This window comes from Arachis hypogaea, chromosome 11 (assembly GCF_003086295.3).
Source record: "Arachis hypogaea cultivar Tifrunner chromosome 11, arahy.Tifrunner.gnm2.J5K5, whole genome shotgun sequence".
NCBI lineage: Eukaryota > Viridiplantae > Streptophyta > Magnoliopsida > Fabales > Fabaceae > Arachis > Arachis hypogaea.
This window is the reverse complement of record NC_092046.1, coordinates 68,291,698-68,293,835: the sequence shown is the minus strand read 5'-3', so window position 1 is coordinate 68,293,835 and position 2,138 is coordinate 68,291,698. Positions and strand designations below refer to the sequence as shown.

Here is a 2,138-nt window from a genome sequence, read left to right as displayed (position 1 = left end):
GCATGTTTTCTTTGCATTAGAATTTTTTCAAAATTGTGTCTATGATGTTCATCTTGACATTCATAGTGTTCTTGGTGTTCATCTTGACATTCATAGCATTCTTGCATGCATCACATGTTTTGATCTAAAATTCTCATGCATTGCATCATTTTTGTTGTTTTTCTCTCTCATCATAAAAATTCAAAAATAAAAAAAATATATATTTCCCTTTTTCTCTCATCAAATTCAAAAATTTGAGTTGACTTTTTCAAAAATTTTTAAAATCAAATTGTTTCTCATAAGTCAAATCAAATTTTCGATTTGAAAATCTTATCTTTTTCAAAATCTTTTTCAAAAATCAAATCTTTTTCAAAATTCTTAGTTATTTTCGAAAATTCCAAAAATATTTTTCAAAAATCTTTTTCTTATTTTTATACCAAATTTTCGAAAATAACAATAGCAATTAATGTTTTGATTCAAAAATTTCAAGTTTGTTACTTGCTTATTAAGAAAGATTCAAACTTTAAGTTCTAGAATCATATCTTGTGATTTCTTATGAATCAAGTCATTAATTGAGATTTTAAAAATCAAATCTTTTTCAAAACTAACTTCAATCATATCTTTTCAAAAATATCTTCTCATCTTATCCTTTTCAAAAATCTAATTTCAAAATATCTTTTCCAACTTCCTAACTTCTTATCTTTTCAAAATTGATTTTCAAATTTGTTTCAACTAACTAACTAACTTTTTGTTTGTTTCTTAACTTTTTCAAAACTACCTAACTAACTCTCTCTCTCTAATTTTCGAAAATATCTCCCCCCTTTTTCAAAAATTTCTTTTTTATTAACTAATTATTTTTATTTTTGATTTTAAAAAAAAATTTCGAAAAACTACTAACACTTTTTCAAAAACCATTTTCGAAAATCACTAACTCTTTTTCAAAAAATATTTTTCGAAAATTCTCCCTCTCCCATCTTATTCTATTTATTTATTCATTTACTAACATCTCATCTCACATCTCAACCCTCCTCACAGTTGTGTTTCTTCCATTACATTACATTCTTTGTCTCCCCCTCTTCTTCTACTCACACAGGGATCCCTATACTGTGGTATAAAGGATCTCTATTATTATTATTATTTTTCTGTGCCTTCTTCTTTGTCATATGAGCAGGAGCAAGGATAAGAACATTCTTGTGGAAGCAGATCCAGAACCTGAAAGGACTCTGAAGAAAAAATTAAGAGAAGCTAAAATACAACAATCCAGAGATAACCTTTCAGAAATTTTCGAACAGGAGAAGGAGATGGCAGCCAAAAATAATAATAATGTAAGGAAGATGCTTGGTGACTTTACTGCACCTAATTCCAATCTACATGGAAGAAGCATCTCCATTCCTGCCATTGGAGCAAACAACTTTGAGCTGAAATCTCAATTAGTTTCTCTGATGCAGCAGAACTGCAAGTTTCATGGACTTCCATCTGAAGATCCTTTTCAGTTCTTAACTGAATTCTTGCAGATATGTGATACTGTTAAGACTAATGGAGTAGATCCTAAAGTCTACAGGCTCATGCTTTTTCCTTTTGCTGTAAGAGACAGAGCTAGATTATGGTTGGATTCTCAACCCAAAGACAGCCTGAACTCTTGGGATAAGCTGGTCACAGCTTTCTTAGCCAAGTACTTTCCTCCTCAAAAGCTGAGCAAGCTTAGAACTGATGTTCAAACCTTCAGACAGAAAGAAGGTGAATCCCTCTATGAAACTTGGGAAAGATACAAACAGTTGACCAAAAAGTGTCCTTCTGACATGCTTTCAGAATGGACCATCCTAGATATATTCTATGATGGTTTATCTGAGCTATCAAAGATGTCACTGGACACTTCTGCAGGTGGATCCATTCACCTAAAGAAAACGCCTGCAGAAGCTCAAGAACTCATTGACATGGTTGCTAATAACCAGTTCATGTACACTTCTGAAAGGAATCCTGTGAGTAATGGGACGCCTATGAAGAAGGGAGTTCTTGAAGTTGATACTCTGAATGCCATATTGGCTCAGAATAAATTATTGACTCAGCAAGTCAATATGATTTCCCAGAGTCTGAATGGAATGCAAGCTGCATCCAACAGTACTCAAGAGGCATCTTCTGAAGAAGAAGCTTATGATCCT

At 32.0% G+C, this 2,138-nt stretch overlaps 1 non-coding gene across 1 annotated transcript; it reads right to left on the bottom strand.

Annotated features, from left to right (window-relative positions):
• Nucleotides 1-1,676: 1,676 nt before the first annotated feature.
• On the bottom strand, nt 1,677-1,784 carry LOC112725092 (small nucleolar RNA R71). Its single transcript, XR_003164221.1, has one exon. It is a non-coding gene; the product is annotated as a small nucleolar RNA R71 (small nucleolar RNA).
• Nucleotides 1,785-2,138: the final 354 nt, after the last annotated feature.